General features: G+C 39.9%; 1 protein-coding gene across 16 annotated transcripts in view; it reads left to right on the plus strand.

Annotated features, from left to right (window-relative positions):
- Positions 1-16,450, plus strand: part of plekha5 (pleckstrin homology domain containing A5) — a 360,346-nt gene that overhangs the window by 144,151 nt on the left and 199,745 nt on the right. Inside the window, exon 1 of one of the 16 annotated variants that reach the window (XM_043713477.2) lies at positions 14,229-14,838. The exons of 14 other annotated variants lie outside the window; for them this stretch is intronic. The gene's annotated coding sequence lies outside the window, so the exon portion shown is untranslated. Of the gene's footprint in view, positions 1-14,228; positions 14,839-16,450 lie in introns of those variants that run through there. One more of the 16 variants, XM_087999671.1, reaches the window with a different exon arrangement.

Below are 16,450 nucleotides of genomic sequence, written 5' to 3' on the forward strand. Positions count from 1 at the left end.
TACACCACCTCCCTCACCTTCCTGTCTGTTCTTCCGAATAGTTGGATACCCCTGGATATTTAATTCCCAATCGTGACCATCCTGCAACTGTTTCTCCGATACTAGTTACTAAATCGTACTCATTCGTGATGATTTGTGCCATTGATTCATCTACCTTATTTCAAATGCTATGAGCATTCAGTTATAGTTTCCATCAGAATCGCAGCAGTATACATTAGCAAAATGTGAAAATGGATTTTCAGAAAAGAGTGTGGAGAAAACAGTAAAAGATTGATGTACTGCAATGTGCTAGACAAAAATAATGGTAGGACAAGAAATAAAATACTACTCAGTTCATCTTAATTTACCACTGGGGATCTACTAGTAAACTGTTAAAAATCATGCATCTAATACATCCAAATACATTGCCTAATTTTCTTGCAAATGTAAGCGTATCTTAAATTGCTGGCTGCAGTTTTGGTGAGTTTGAAACCAGCTAACATCTTCCATTCTGCAAAACTGACCAAGATATAGTTCAGGTCTGATCTAAGTTTTAACCTTAGTGATCACACTTTAAGAAAAAAAGAGGTCGAGGTTGCAGCTGACATGATTTGTTTTCCTCAATATAAGTAATTACTACTCAGAAACTAAGAGACTTAAACCTTCGCTTTGCAGCAGAGTAAAAACATTGTTTTGCTTGGACAATACACATCTATTTAGTGTGAACAGTTAATGGTTTGAAAATAAATTACCAATTTTTGAAAACATGAAGGCTTGAAATACTGACATTGTTAAAAAAGAAGTATTGTTGGAAGGTTGAACAGCTGACAGCCTTTGAGGTGACCTTCTGGATCTTTATTAATTTGAGAGCTTGGTTGGTTAGGAGTAAAGATGTTCTGACTTGTGAGCAGGTCCAAGCTATTCATTATGTATGTATGTATATATATTTATTTATTTATTAGAAATAGTGGGTTGTCACTCATACATTCACTGATTAATTTGGGAGAAATTTATTTCAGAATTGTTAGATGTATTATTATCACACTTGTTGAACGAACAGCACTTAATGGAGGCAGCTTCTTAACTGTAGTTGTATGCGCTACCTGACCTTTCATTCCCAGGTTGGGTGACCCCTAAGTAGTTCAGAGTTTTTCTTAATCTCTCATCAAAGCTAATTCTCTCCTCCCCCGCGAACCATCAGCTATTACAACAGCTTCCAAATGGAGTAGTTGAGGTTAACAGCACACGTGCGTTTAAGAAAAAGCTACATAAGTATATCTGGAAGTAAAGAACACAGGATAGTTTGAGATGAAACCAGTAAAATTGGAAGAGACTTTTATGGAGCATGTACGGTAAAAACTTTGTTTCTGTGCTTTAATAATTATCTGGAATTCTATGGAAGGATTCAAATGAGTGTAGTTTCTGAAGGAAAGTTTTGTGTTCTCAATGTCAAGTGCATTTCTGTCAGGTGCCTTTTTGTTTTGAAGGATTGGTCTTGCTGTAAATTATGGATGTCACTGTCTAACATGCTGGCATAATGTTTGATTTTCCTTGAGCTTGATTTCACAATCCTTTGGTCTGATTGGTTGTTACAAAGTTGTTTTTCCTGTTTATTCAGATTCCAGATATCCCTTTTTCTTATCTGCATTTATTAGAATGCACGTCTAGCAATTTTCAATTTAAAAATATTCAAAGATTGGCTATGCAAGAGAAATTTTAGCTAACACCAGATACAATCAGATATCCTTTCACTGCAAAACTTGGTCCAGATTATATGGAGCTTGAGAAAATATTGACATGTGAAATGCGCATTGTCTGAATCAAACATTACTTTTAAATTTCTAAAACACAACTGATCATTTAGCCCTTCTGTCTACAAGAAATGTCATTTACTAATTTCAGGATATAGTTTATGTTCTTTAGCTGCTTTTAATATATTCTAATTGTCTGAAATACTTTTACCGGATTTGTTCTTTAATACAACCGGAATTTTTCCTAGTACTAACATAGCTATGAAAATCTAAAATTGGTTCCCTCCTCAAAATTCTACAACTTCTGTCTCACTTAGTCCTTTACTGTTTCTGTATTTTTAAGTGATTCTCAGTTGTCTTTCATATAAAGGCCTATTTTTATGTTAGTTTACATCAATGATTTGTTTCTTTATTTTGTTTTATAATCTTATTAAACCACCGTGGTTAAGATTGGCTTTCCTAAAGCAAATGTTTTCTCACATTGTACAGTGGCTTTAAATATAGTTTTCCTCTGTTAAGTGTAGTTTCCCAGTTTATCCCCTCTGTCTTCTAAAGAACACTGAAGTATCCAGTGCTGTCCCTTTTTTGCATAAAATTCATTTAGTTTTAAGACTGAACTCAGTGATACCCAGGTCACAGATGCGCACAGGTATCCAGGTTACACCCCATTTGGAAAATTAAGCACTGAATCGCAATGCAGCTCTTGCCTTTGTAATTTGACACTCATGTTATGACATTTTCTAATTATTGCCTGAAATTTGACATTTTCCCTTACTACTTTTGTCCCTGAAGTGTCCACTCAACTTCCAGAAGTTAAAATCCTTCAATTAATGGATTACAGTATTCCGCAGTCTTCAGCCTAAAAATCTTCCCTGACCATATGTTCCATTGTCTGTTACACATCTATTGTAATTGCACATTCATAACAAATATCCATTCATGTACAGTTGTAAGATAGTTATCCACCTATATTGCAATTCCCCTTTTTTTGGGCATTTCCCAACAAAATCATTTACAGCATCTGAATCAGTTCTTGGTAACATTAAAGTTTCATTTTTGGTTTATGTAAAAATATAATTGTTAAAGCATTCCTTATTTGGGCTTTGTTATTTATATTCACATTTTCTTGTTTTACGTACTGCTTTCTTTGACTTACATATTTAAGTTCTGTATGATGTATCCTTTATTCAAGAGGTTAGATACTGGTCCAGTTTTCAGTGATGTTGCATCTGCTTGCAAGCTTGCCACATTGTCCGATGATCAAACTTCCTGAAGCCAACTTTTTATATAGGTTCTTTCTCATTGACATTTTTGACTGTAATTTAAAGGGTAAACTGTATTTTTGCTCAAGAACTGTCATCACAATGTCAAATTACAAAAAAACTGGGGCATGTCTGTAGAGCTGTGTCCCTTGCATATAGTTCTGTTTAATAAAACGTTTTAATGTTCATTTATGCAAGTGTAAAACTAGTCTTGTTCCTTCTGACTTGTATATAATCCTTAGATGTTTCTCTGAGGCGGGTGTATGCCTTAGTAGGGAAAAATGTGTGTTCCAGGCACCCCAAGTGACATACTTGGGTTTCAGAGTCAACAAGACCGGGTTGTGTTCCTTGAACCTCCCCCCCCCCTTCCCAAAAAAAAAGGGATACTCAAAGAGGATGATGCTGTGCTGTCCATAGCTTCTGGTGGAATTCAGTGGTGAACTCTCATTTTAAGTGCATGTAATTACAAGTTGGAATACCGTCCAAGAGGCTAAGTAGCAAATGTGGATGCCTTGAGTTGTCTCTTTCTGGCAGATATGCCATTGGAAGAGTCCGTTCTGGTTTTAAACTTTCTGGATACCCTTCCTGTCACCACTGACAATATCAGACTGTTGATGCAAAAAAGATCTGATTTAGTCAAAAGTAAAGCAGCTGGAAACAAAATGGCCATCACAATCAGAATCGGAACCTTTTTGGACCCGGCAAGACCAGATCACTGTAGAGGAAGGCATTTTTTTATGGGGCGCAAGAGTGATTGTTCCAAGCAAAGGACATCATCAGATACTGGCAGAACTCCACCAGGGTCATCCAAGGGTGACCAAAATTAAGATGTTGGTGAGAAGTTACGTCATTTGGGTAGACATAGCATTGATGATGGGGCAGTGCCTGGAGTGCCAATAAGGACAAAAATTAGTGCCAGCAGCTCTCCCCCATTTGTGAGAATGGCCTGGTAAATCCTGGACTAGGTTACATGTCGACCATGCCAGTCCTTTCATGGGCTCAGTGTTCTTAGTCAATGTGGATGTTGACTCAAAGTGGTTGGACTTGCATAGAGTTCATTTGTCAAACACTGGGATGACAACGGAAAACGTGCAAGCATCTGGGTTACCAGATATGTTGGTTAGAGACAATGGGCCACCATTTACCAGCAGGGAATTTGAGTATTTCCTGAAGTTGAATGGCATGCAGCATGTAAGGAGAGCTCCATACCATCCATCATTCAGTGGTCTAGCAGAAAGAGCAGTCCAAACTTTGAAAGAAGACTTATAGGAACAGCTTACAGCTATACCAAACTATTCCAGTTCCTGTTTGATTATCAGGCCACCCCTCATGTGAGTATAGGTTAGCTCCAGCAGAGTTGCTAATGGGGATAAGACACCGCACCAAGTGAAATCTAATCTTCTCGAGGTGCAGAGGGTGAAATGGCAAAGTTTGGATAGGTGAAGCAGTCCTGACTCAGCACGTGGACCACATGAAAACTGCAAACTCGCAAACAGGGCAGGAGCAAAACATGATCATCTCCTTTGAACTGCCAGAAAGGCTATCGGAACCTATAGGTGGTTTCCCTCCATCTAGCATTGATAAACCTCAGAGTCTGAGATGGATACTGTTGATTTAGCGGACTCCACATCTTTAACACCTGAAGAAGTGGATGACTTTCTTCTGCCACACTCCAGATGAAGAGGCAGGCTACGGGTCCGGTACCCGTTGCCCATAACAGAAACAGTGTTGGGGGAACCAAATCTGATGCAAAGATGCCCCAGGAGAGGCTAAATAAAAAGAACCAGCCTGTGTCCTCAGACCCAAATGGGGAGGGATGCAGTGATTGTAAGCCAGGTAGACCGTATAGAATATAAATTCCTTGATTAGAACTGTTAACTTGGTCCAATAAGGGAACTGTGGCTGATAGATATAAACAGGAGTGTGCGTCGCACGGATCTGACTTTTGTACGCCGCTGCAGAGTGTCTGGTTAAAGTTAACGGGTCCCTGATGGCGCCCCTTCGCTTTGGGAGAGGAGTGCATCAAGGCTGCCCCCTGTCCGGCCAGCTGTATTCCCTGTGCGTGGAGCCTTTCCTGCGCCTCTTGCGGACGAGGTTGTCGGGGCTGGTTCTGCACGGCGCGGGCACGGGGTGGCCCTCTCGGCCTACGCCGACGACGTGCTCCTCACTTTCATCGACCCGGCTGACCTGGGGAGGATGCGCGAGTGCCAGGCCGTGTACTCGGCGGCGTCTTCCGCCAGGATCAACTGGGCCAAATGTTCTGGACTACTGGTCGGTCCGTGGCGGGTGGACTCTCTGCCGGAGGAGTTACGGGAGTTCAGCTGGAGTACCACCCATCTCCTCTACCTGGGGGTCTACCTCAGCCCGGCTGAGGAATCCTGGCCGGCCAACTGGCAGGAGCTGGAGGCCAAAGTCTCGGCTCGCCTAGGCCGTTGGACAGGACTGCTCTGAGTGCTATCTTACAGGAGTCGAGTGCTGGTCATAAACCAGCTGGTGGCCGCCATGCTGTGGTACCGGCTGGTCCCTTTGGTCCCTCCTCCTGGCTTTGTCGCTGACATCCAGAGAACGTTGGTCGATTTCTTCTGGGACAAAAAGATGCACTGGGTCGCCGCGCAGGTTCTGAGTCTCCCTATTGAGGAGGGCGGTCAGTCGCTGGTGTGCGTCCGCACCCAGGTCGCGACGTTCCGCCTTCAGACCTTGCGGTGATACCTTTACGTCGAGCCTCCTCCTAGGTGGTGCGCCCTGGCGATGTATTTTTTCCGCCAGGTGCGTAACCTCAACTACGACACGCAGCTCCTGTTCGTCGACCGTGACGGTTTGGAGGTCGCCCTCAAGACGCTGCCTGTCTTTTACCAGGACCTGATCACTGTCTGGAACATGGTCAAATCGCGTCGCGCGTACCCTCCGGCTGGAGTAGCGGCTGTCGTCAGGGAGCCGTTGCTCAGGAATCCGCACCTCCGTACTCCCGGGTTCGAGTGGCTGTCGGAGGGGAGGGCCGTGGCGGCGAGGGCGACCAGGGTCGGGGACGTGCTGGGTGCTGGGGGCCTGGGCTGGACGCTGCCGCAGGACATAGCGAGCAGGGCAGCGGTAGACGTCCGGTACGTGGCCACCGCCATCCGATGCCTTAAAACGGCAGTGCTCGGACCCGACGTAGTGCACCAGTTGGAGGACGCTCAGGTGTGCGGTGGGGTCCCGTCCGCGCTCACCCCAGCCCGGACGGAATTTCACATTGGCCCCCGTGGGAGCCTGTGCCCCACAACCTGAGCCGCCTCCGGAATTTTAATTTTGTCTCATTTAAGGAGGTGAAAAGGAGAGCCCTGTATAGACTGCTGCTGCACACCGTCCACCTCTTCTCCCTCATCCACCGTCCGGACACGCCTTGGCGTGCCCATTTGCCACCGGGCGGTGGGGATCCCCAGTGGAGGGCTGTCTACGCGGGAGTCCTCCCCCTTTCTCTCGGGGATCTGGGGTGGAGGGTGCTGCACGCAGCAGTCCCCTGCAACTGCAGATTGTGGTGGTTCACGGACTCCCAGCCCAACTGCTTGTTCTGTGGCGCTGTGGAGTCCGTGGACCACGTATATATTGGGTGTGGGCATTTGCACTCCCTTTTTGATTTTCTTAAAAACCTTCTCTTTTTTTGGCTGCACTTCAGTCCCACGCTCCTGATCTTTGGGCACCCGGTACGGAGGAAGGAGGGCAGGTCTGAAGACCTCCTCGTGGGTCTGCTCCTGGGCCTGGCCAAACTGGCCATCAACAGGTCCAGGCAGCGGGCCGTGGAGGGGGCCGTTAGGGCCGACTGCCTGCCCCTCTTCCGCGGTTACGTTAGGGCCCGGGTGTCCTTGGAGAAGGAGCACGCGGTGCCCACCAACACCCTGGAGTTGTTCAGGGAGAGGTGGGCACCGCAGGGAGTGGAGTGCATTATTTCCCCCTCCAACTCTATTTTGATTTAGTCCTTACCCTCCCCTTCACTGTTTTGACCACACAGCATCGCCCTTTGATGTGAAGGGCAGTGCGTGTCATTGGCCACTCGGGTGCTTTCCTATCTTCCTGGTGGTGGAAATTGAATAAAGATTCGTGCACCTTGTGTCTCTCACTGTATCTCACACCTGCACACACACACACACCATGGGTCCTGGGGAAAAATATAAGCACTACCGCAGTTAGGCGGTAGTGTGGGGGTAGAGAAAAAAAAATAAACAGGAGTGTGCCTACAGCCATACTAGTCTGAAAACGCCCGATATCGTGTGGTCTCAGAAGCTGAACAGACTCAAGTTTGGTTAGTACTTGGATGAGAGACTGCCTGGGAATACCAGGTATAAATAGGAGTGCCAGAGGTTATATTCACTCTGAGTTGGCTCTGAGGAAGCCAGACAATTGGGAAGTACTTTTAACTTGTAAATAAGGGGCGATTTGGTGCTGGTATACCAGCCTCTGTGGAGTTCTTTCAACTTCTTCTTCTGTACTTCACTATTCCAGCCAGTCATGGGTGATCTCTGTGGTAGATGGAGAAGTGTCAAGAGGAATGTATTTTCATATTTAATTAATTTTCATGTGTCTTAGGCCATGATGATTTTGTGGAAGGAAAAAGCACACATGCAAAGCTCTTAAGATCCTTTTAGTTTAAGGAAGGTGGCCAGTCATTGCACTAAACTGTTCAAGTCAAGTTGCTTTGAATTGTTATTTTATTTTCAAATGTTAAGAAAAGTGAATTTGCCAGAAGGCCAGAATTGAGTTCGACTGAAACTGAGTGTCAAACAAAAATACACAAGTTGATAGACAATGAAGAAAGTGCTTCTGAGGTCTGCACATTGCATGATAGATAACTGATGCACAAATGCTCGAGAGACTTTGTTCTTCAGAGGGAGGAAAGAATTTCAGCTGTAGGATTTTGAGTTATCTATTTCACCCATCTCTTCATATTGAGGTAACAAAAAAAGTTTCCATGAATTTTTTTCTTCATGCAGTGCACTGTTACCTAAGGTTTTGGAATGAGCATCAACAAATTCAGTATGTTTAATTCTTTCAGAAAGCATGTCACAATTGAAATGTTATGCTAACAGTACTTAAGAAATCATCTTAAGTGTTTGATCTCAAGTAGTTATTTTTAGTATAAATAAACTGGGATGTATTTTAATACAAATTTTAATGTCGTCATTTGTTGCCTATCTCGATGCAAATGAGAATGTCGTGGCTGCCTTAAGAGTTGTCATTTTTCTACCAACTTGACCACAGAATGTGATTGAGAGAGGTTTTCAGAATTCTGCAGATGGTGAGTGATGTGTGAAATTGGATGATTTCATTGCAGTGTTGTGATGACTGAAGACTTGCATTGATGATGTGCAGTGTAAGAAATAGGGAGAACTCACAGGGTGGATAAAGGCCCTGGAATTATTTATAAGTGAATATTTAATTTGTAAATTGAAGGATGGTGGGCTATTACAACCCAGTGACAAATTGTCAGTTATGATGTGTAGATGGTAAATTGACATTAGTGCAGAATAGTGGTGGAAATGTCAAATACGAAATCATGGTGGAACAGAGATTAACCAATATATCTAAATAGAGCAAATAGTAGCAGTAATTTCGGATGGAATATTTTATCAATAATCTCCCACTCATTACTATCTTTTCCTCGATATACTAGAATTTAACAAGTACCTAAATAATTTTGATTGGTTGCTAATAGTATTTTACGTAAGTGCTGTATATGTTGTAATTCTATCTGGCTTTGAGATACAATGCAAACCACCAATGGTGAGAACTCCCATTTCATAAGTAGTTAAAAGAACACAGAATTGTGAACTTCAGTCTTAATTACATATGTATAATTTCCATCTGAGAAGGATACATATGCAAACATGTATTTAAATGTGTTTATCCTATTTATAGAGTCAGAGTAATATAACTGGAAACAGACCCTTTGATCCAACTGGTCTTTGCCAAACATAATCCCAGACTAAACTCGTCCCATCTGCCTGCTCCAGGTCCATATCCCTCCAAACATTTACTAGCCATGTACTTACCCAAGTGTTTTTTAAATGTTGTAACTGTGCTCATATCCAACACTTCCTCAGGAAGTTCATTGTACATGCGAACAACTCTGTGTAAAAGGTTTGCCTCTCATGGTCTTTTTAAAATCTCTGACCTTTCACCTTAAAATGTGCTCCCTGGTCTTGAAATTCCCATCGTAGGGGAAAAAAAACACCTACCATTAACCATATCTATACCCCTCTTACTTTAAAATATATAAATGCAAAAGTTAGACAAGCATGTAATAAAACCAGAATGGTTTTAATTAATGCTTTAAACATTCAAATAGATTACAATAAGCAGATGAGATGATTCCAGAAAAATATTGATGTTCTAAAACCCAACAGGAGTTCAGGCCATATTACATTTATTAATGAGTAATGAGCCCGATTTCATTAAACTAACCTGTGAGTGCTTATCTAATAATGATCATAAATATGATCAAGTTCAGTACTACATTAGAAAGAGAAAACTAAAACCAGTCGCTAAGATTTTAGCTTCAATTAAGCCTGACATTAATGGTAACAGACTGGAATTGTTCACAGTGAACTAGGCAAATCCATTAATGAGTTAAATGACTGAAATCAGTGGGAAGTGTTCAAAACAGCAGTGAGATGATACATAACCAATTTTAGTGGGCAAGAGTTGTCCTTGCCAAATAGAAAAACCCGGAATGATAATTGAGGTAAGGGATGATACAAAACCAAAAGAAAAAGCATATGGCAAAAATAGTGCATCCTGGTGAATGGGAGAATTACATAAGTCATAAAAGAGGTGGCATGGTGGCTCAGTGGTTAGCACAGTTGCTTCACAGTGCCAGGGACTCGTGTGCAATTCCATCCTGAGGCGACAGTGCAAACACAACACAGATATTCTCCCCATGTCTGCTTAAGTTTCCTCCTGGTGCTCTGGTTTCCTTCCATAGTCCAAAGATTTGTAGGTTTGGTAGATTAGTCATGCTAAATTGTCCCTTACTGTCCAGGAACATGCAGGCTAGATGGGTTAGCCATGGAACAATACAGAGTTGGATTTGGATGGGAAGCTCTTCGGACGATCAGTGTGAACTCACTGGGCCAAATGGTCAACTTTCACACTGTAGTGATTCTGTGAGATGGTCAGAATAGCAAAAGAAAATATTAAAAACTGCAAGGGGTATGGATTGTTGCAGTGTTTCTACTGTGATATTGTGAAAAAGCAGGTGTTTGAGAGTAATGTCAATCTCTTAAAAATTGACAATGATCGTGTATATGAAAATTAGTAAATGGCGGATTTATTTCATTTGCATTGGTATATATAGTGTCTGCGATTTCATACACTCATGCAGAAAATAATCAAAAAGGCTGATGGAATTCTAGCATTTAGACCTGGAGGTTTTGGTTGCCAAAAGTAGATGTCATGCAGCTTAAATTAGAACACTTTTGGACAATTTAGACTACCTGCTGTGATTGATCGATAGAGAGAAACTCCACTGGTTTGGAGAATGCCAAACGAGGGGGCATATCCTAAAAATTAGAGCTGGGTCTTTCAAACCAAAATTAGAAAGTCCTTTAGCCACTGTAGGTATTCTGTTCCTCATTTGGAACTCGGGGTCACTGTCTAACAATCAGGAGTTATTCATTTAAAACAGAAATTAGTTAAAAAGACAAATTCTGTCGGGTTGTGAGCCTTTGCAACTCTTGAGTTATCGAGGAGGCAAGCTGATTTTTGTTAAAGAGATAAGGGACAAAAGTGAGTCTGTGAAGCAGCATGTTTGAGGGGCAAAATGTTTCTCTATGTACATTCTTCTACATAAAGATACTTATTCAATTATAATTATCATTCAATTCCTCATACAGGTATTATGTTATCCTGCTGTTATTAAACACCAACTTGTCAGTGACATTAACCATTATTTCCTTGGAAACTGCACATGTAAACTTGTCCTGTTATATTTATATTTCCTATTCATCGAAGCACTGTCGTGCAGAGAAATCCCAATTACCTCCCTCCCAGGTCCTGGTTAGCTTGCAAATGGATTATTGTCTTGATCTGTTTGGGAAAGTGCACATCATAGAACTTTAAAGATGTAATCAAATCACACAAAATTCCCAATTTATCTGTTTGATACAACAAAAAACACTGACCAGGTTTCTGGTACTTAACAATAACAGTAACTCATTACAAATAAATCACTTCTAACCAGAGGAAAATATTCAAATGACTATGCTAGCTGAAACTGTCATCTCTTCTATAATCTCTTTCTGCATCTATGCAGGCAGACACAGACTCAAAGTAACATTGATATTGTGGGAGAGAAAAAAAATGGGGAAACACAGTTGAATACACTAGTCCACAGGATTTGACGGTGTCCCTTTTGCATCTTTTGACTGCTTCTGATCCAATTTCCTTATTTCCAAGGTGCTTTCAGTCCTTTGCTAAAATACAAGGCACTTGACATCTTAATTGTTCAGTTTTCAGTCACTGGTTAGAGACAGCAGCTTATTAAAAGATGGTGGGAGAAATTAGCTGTCTTTCAGTTGGTTATTTCACTGCAGAAAGAGAAAAAGATGCTGTCTTTTGCAGTCTGAAGACTGTCTGTATTGTTCACACTCAAACTATTCACCTGCAAAAATGCCAATTAGAATTGTTGTCATGCTGATGACTCCTGGACCACAAAGCTAGTCCTATTTGAAAACCCAATCAGCAGTCTGTTTCTAGGCAAAGCTTGCTGTGAACACACCCTTGGTGCCAAAGGGTGTCAAACATCTTTCCCCAATGCCTTGAACAAAGCAACAGTGTACAGATATATAAAAATCCACTTTGTTTTCGAAGTGCAGCAACTCATTCCACTGTATCTTTTTCCCATTTTGGTCAACAATCCAACACAAAGAGGAATAATTAGATATGTTTTTTATGGTTATAAATATGAACATAAATTCAAGGTAAGTTCAGAATGTCATATTTAAAATTGGGATTCTATTAATTCTCCGATATTTGTCTCATTATTCCCGACTCACTCAGAGTCCTTCAGCTGAAGATTGTATTTTGTCTCCTAACATATCATGTAATGTGCTAAGTCTGACCTTTGCATATACATTTTGTCACTGTACTGAACACTTGTCATACTTGCCTATGATGTCTTTTTCTGTCACTATTGTCTCTCAACTATGCCTTCGTTTGATCTTTGTTTTAAACATTGTGTATAACTTGAGTAGAATTATGTCAGATCAGATATACAAACATAATCAACAAAATTGGCAGTAGAGGGATCAATGAGGTGAAAATTGGTGACAACAGTATTCTTGTTGAAATTTAACTCCTTTTTAAAATAATGTCATCATTTAATGTCTGACAGTGAAGAGAAAAATAGACCATTTACCTAAGCCAAGGATAACATGTAAGCAGAGGAGGGAAATCCATTGAGAGCAATGCATGCCTGGTTTGAGTCAATAAGGCAGCTGAAATGCTGAATGTAATGGAGAAGGGTTGGCGGATAATGGATTGTGATTAATAATTTTGAAAATAGAAGCAGTTTTGAGTTTGGCTGGTAAGGTGGCTCACTTGCTATGAGCAAGGCAGGATGTCATTACTTGAAGATGATGAGAGAGATTGGAATCCTCATCATTGTTCTTCATTGTCATCACCATCAGAAACTGTCTCTGTAAATGTCACTTCCTTTTATTAGATTGATGTAGCACCTGTCATACTCATTTCAAGGCTTCAATATTACTGGAGTACTGTGGCTCTATTATTATGTGATATGAAGAAACCTCAAAAGTCCCAGCATAAGTTTAAGTGTTGGGTATAGTGTCTCTAAAGAAGCTTTAAAAAGAATCCTTGTCATATGGGAGGAGCATGTGGAACTGTTGGATAATCCAAATATGACCTGTCCATGAGTTCTCAGTTGCGTATATTCTTACTGTCCCTTGTTAAGCAGCCATATCCAAGCCAATATATTGAAGCTATTCATATGTCACGCTGATTGAGAAGTGACTATGATTAGTTTCACTCCATTAAGGGTTAGTTTTAATTATTCTCTCAATGTTATACTTGTAGAGTTGGATACAAAAGATCTTGTGGTATTATTGATTTAAAAAAGTAGGGAATGTTTCCACTTTCCTCACTAAAATATGTCTTTCAACCATGAAAATATAAAAGTAGATAATGCCTTACATTTTCTTTTGTGTGACCTTGATATGCACAAATTAATTGTATTGACCTACACATGTTTGCACTTCAAATGCATTGCTTTGACTGTTGAGTAGTTTGGGATACCCTTATGATATGATCTGTTGAACAAATGTTGCTTTCTTTAACTTTTTCATCGTTTATTTGCAGTTTGTTTTGATTAATCTTCAAAAATAGGAACTCACCAGCCGCTTCATTTAATTAACCTTGTGAAATATGTTCTTGAAATTTAAACAGGAAGCTAGCAATATTTATTGTCTTCTGTGGTTGACTCTGATATCTTCCAGAAGTGATTTTCAAACACTGAAATTTTATAGAGCTCTTTAGTCATCATTCCTGCAGTAAAATATTTCTATCATGATTATTATTCAGTGCACATTTTCAAAAGTTTGTTTAGCTATCAAATATTAAGTACATGAATGAGGAAGTTTATATAATTTATCTTTGTCATTATTGAAGTTCATACTCTAAGGGTGCTGCCCTGTAAAATTTTGGCTTGTATAGAGAATAAAAATGAATAATAAGGAGAATAATGCTGTACATTATTGTGATTGAAATGCAGTGGTTTCCTTGACAAGTTTGAAAGCCTTCATGAAGAAGGAGATTAATGGTTAAGAGGCTCCTATGAGCCTCCATTAATTTATTTTAAACAAGCACAGAACTGTACAACATAATAAATAATGTAATTCTAGGCACACTCTTTCTGTGTTTCATCCTTGGTGAGTGTTGTGCTGGTAGCAAAGATTAGCAAGTCCCTGTTAGGGTAATATTCCATTTTTAAAAAATTATTTATGTTCAATTCCATGGTGGAGGGGGGAGCTGGATGGAAAGGCAATTAATATTCTAACTTTGCTCTAAGGAGATCAGGATCAGGATCACCAGTGATGGCTTTTATACAGTGGATTTCAGAAGCTTCCAAAATTTGCTCAGACTTCACAAGTTGCGGAATTATTGATGGTGAAAGTGTGAGTCCTTGAGGACCAGAACACCTTTTAGAGACCTTGCAGTAGCCCTGAAGACTTTCTTGAGACCCCAGTTTGAACAGAAGATGAACTCATATTGAAGTAATTTTTTATCCTCATCTTACTTCAAAATGGCACTGGATTATGGCGACAAAACACTCTTCTCTGTATCTGAAAGATGTATGTGACAATAAATAAAATGTTTGAAAATAGTAACATAGTAATAGTAATTGTAAAATAGAAATAATATGATAAGAACTAATATGATGCATTGTACACACAAACTCATGCTTTTCAGAAATGTCAATTTATAAGCTTGTTTTTTCTGGAACAAATTATATACTTGCATGGTATGAGAAGGCAAAACGTAGAGCTGTTCCATATAATGTCTTGTTGAAGTGACATCATCTGTGGTGTCGTGTTTCAATTTCTGCAAGTGGCTTGGCAGCTGTGATGCTTTATTTCCCTGTCTTAGGGCAACAGAGCACTCACTGGGGAAGCTCTTCAAAGAAACAGGATCCATTTCAGAACTTAGCAAATGCTGCAGCTTGACTGATGTCTGGAGCTCAGTAAAAGAGTTGAATTACCTTGAAAACAAAAGTCGTACTTTGTGTTTTGATTCTGCTTCTACCTTGCTATTTGAGTTGCCTGAACTGAGCAGCAAACAGCAATGAATATGTAGAGAATGTAAGTATGATCACTTTAGCAATATCAGAAAGAAATAAAGTGGTTGCATCAGATATTTGCGTGCTGTACTAAGTTTGCTTAACATTTCTCATTGCAATCAAGGCTTGATGTTGGGTTTCAATTTAATTTAAGTATTAAAACTAATGTGTGTTAAACAATAGGTAGAAGAAAAAAGGTATGTACGTGGAATTTTAATGAAAGATCTTTGTTAAATTTTATGAAGCCTCAAATGGGTTTTAAATTTCGGAATTTGGTTATGAAAGAATGCTATTTAATTCACCTGAGGCATTTCTTTTTGATTGTGGCTGACATTAGGTTTTCTGCTTGTGTGATTTGATGTTAATGGCAAGGTACTACCTGGACTGATGTTTGACTTCTGACTGATATAGATCTGAAGGAGCAGTTCTTGTTTCACATTCGTGTTTGGCTAGATAAACCTTGTGGCAGTGGGCTGTCTCAATGTGATATCTTCTTCATATTTGTGAATTGGGCATCAACATTTTACGTTCAGTGATCTGTTCAAGATGACTGCAGTTGGACACCTCTAGACTGATTGTAATTTTCCATTTATGCATCAGAAGTCAGTATCTGGCATGGTTCATGCAGATTTGGATTGCTCATAAGTTTTTGTGGAAGATCCAAGTTGGAGGTTTTCTTTAGTATAAGTGTACAAAAGCATTGCAAGCAGAGGGGATGTAAAGGTATTGCATAGATGATTCTCTGGTAATGTACTACCTCATATTGGTAAATCACATTGATGTCTTTAGAATTAGCACAAGTCTACAATTTTTTGGTTTAGTTTACAAATTTCTGGTCTGCAAATTGCCATCTGTGGTGATAACTTACTCCAAGATTCCTTTTTTTTAAAGCACAGTGCCTTGGTAGAGTATCCAGGTTAAATTTAATCTTCTGATGCAATTTTTAGTCACTCGGTAAAAACCAAAGAAGGCTTTATTGTGAAATAGTTATAGTGTGTGCAATGCCATAAAATGGATGACTAGCTAACACTGTCTGCTGCCTATTTGTTTAAATGCCTATTCTCTTCAAAGGAAAATCTCTTAACTGTAATTTTTAAAAGTCTGTGACAAATCCTTTAAAACTGCATGTTTTCAAAACATGTAGGATGGGAAATAATTGAGAATCAGAAGACACGAATTCCATGCTTTGTTTATTTTTTCTCATTGTAATGTTATGCAACAGATTCTATTAAGTTTATTTCCAAATCAAAACATTTCAATTCATTCAAGAGAAAGATGTTAGTTTTGTGCTCCTGTAACCATTCCTAATCGACAATGTCCACTTGCCACAGTTATCAGGGTGAACACTATTTTTGTTACTATTTTTGTTTCAGAATGCAATAGTATACAATGTTAAGAGCCCTGGAGGTTTTCACTTTGATGCTTGTAATTTATAGGGTTGCAAGTATTTTCTCGTATTTCAAATGCGTCTGACTATCGTAAAAGCAGAAGCAAACCAAGCTCACTTCTTAAATTTTTGCTTTATGCCACCAAATCACTAATTATTACATTGATCTTATTCGTGCATGCATAAGTGATCAAAGCTGTAGCTATATCTGTACACTTGAGACGTGAGATTTTTGTTCAAATTTCTC

Source organism: Chiloscyllium plagiosum, unplaced genomic scaffold, assembly GCF_037043375.1.
Source record: "Chiloscyllium plagiosum isolate Xiang-an unplaced genomic scaffold, Cpla_swu_hap1 HiC_scaffold_23, whole genome shotgun sequence".
Taxonomy (NCBI): domain Eukaryota; kingdom Metazoa; phylum Chordata; class Chondrichthyes; order Orectolobiformes; family Hemiscylliidae; genus Chiloscyllium; species Chiloscyllium plagiosum.